Below are 1,389 nucleotides of genomic sequence, written 5' to 3' on the forward strand. Positions count from 1 at the left end.
TGTAGGAGACACAGAGTTCCTGGCTCCTGACTTGTGTCTGGCCCTACTTTGGCTGTTGCAGGCATTTGCGGAGTGGACAGATAGAAGATCCCTCTCTATCTCTCTGTCTTTGTCACTGTCACTCTTCCTTTCAAATAAACAAAAATGAATAAATAAGCATTATTTTGAAGTCATTGCAATGTCTGCTACTGAAAGTCAGGGCTCGATAGTCATGGGCACTTCCTGTAAGAGGGTTGTTTTATGGCTTCCTGGTGAAGAGTCTTTTCAGTGCGCCCATCATGTCCTTATTCCTTAGGCTGTAGATGAAGGGGTTAAGCATGGGGGTGACCACGGTGTACATCACGGAGGCTGTGGCAGAGGAGTGGGTAGCAGAGAAACTAAAGTAAACACCCAGGCAGGTGCAATAAAATAAGGAGACAACAGAGAGGTGAGAGGCACAGGTGGAGAATGCTTTATACTTCCCCTGAGCTGAGGAGATGGCACGGATGGAGGAGATGATCTTAGAGTAGGAGTACAGGATCCCAGCCAGGGGGGCACAGAACAGCAAGACTGCTGCGAAATACATGACCATGTCATTGGGAAAGGTGTCAGAGCAGGCGAGTAGAACTACCTGGTTCAGTTCACAGAAGAACTGGGGGATTTCCAGGTGTGCACAGAAGGACAGCTGCAGCACCATTAAACTTTGTAGCAAGGAATTCAGGACACTGATGACCCAGGACACCAGGACCAGCTGCACACAAAGCCAGGGGTTCATGGTGACTGTGTAGTGCAGGGGGTGACAGATGGCCACAAACCTGTCACAGTCAGGAGGAAGTCGTCCAGCCCTGCAAAGACTATGAAGAAGAACATCTGGGTGATGCAGCCTGCATAGCTGATGGCTTGGCTCTGCGTCTGGATGTTCACCAGCATCTTGGGGACGGTGGTGGAGGTGAAGCAGACGTCCACCAAGGACAGGTTGGAGAGGAAGAAGTACATGGGTGTGTGGAGGTGGGGGTCTGAGAGGATGGCCAGGACGATGAGCAGGTTTCCAGCCACAGTGACCAGGTACATGGAGAGGAAGAGCCCACATATGAGGGGCTGCAGTGCTGGGTCCTCTGAGAATCCCAGAAGAAGAAATTCAATTATCTGAGTCCCATTCCCAGGCTCCATGTGGCTAACAGAAAAAGAAAAGAAAAACAGCACAATCGTGTAATACTAACCTGGCAGAAATGCCACCATTTATTTCCCCAGTAAGGTCCTGGATCCCTATAGGTTGTCTAAAATCTGCTCCCTGCAGGAAGTCCCTGGGCCATTTCTGATCAGTAATTGCTGTCCTACTCTCAGCCTTCCTCCAGCACTGACATCAATCTTCCACCACTGGTTCACTCCCAGAGGCTCTCAGCAGTGGGA

General features: G+C 50.3%; 1 pseudogene; it reads right to left on the reverse strand.

The window, feature by feature from the left end:
- Positions 1 to 238: 238 nt before the first annotated feature.
- On the reverse strand, positions 239 to 1,149 carry LOC127488104 (olfactory receptor 7A10-like; annotated as a pseudogene).
- Positions 1,150 to 1,389: the final 240 nt, after the last annotated feature.

This window comes from Oryctolagus cuniculus, chromosome 16 (genome assembly GCF_051225735.1).
Source record: "Oryctolagus cuniculus isolate XC-2025 breed Fujian yellow rabbit chromosome 16, ASM5122573v1, whole genome shotgun sequence".
Classification (NCBI taxonomy): domain Eukaryota; kingdom Metazoa; phylum Chordata; class Mammalia; order Lagomorpha; family Leporidae; genus Oryctolagus; species Oryctolagus cuniculus.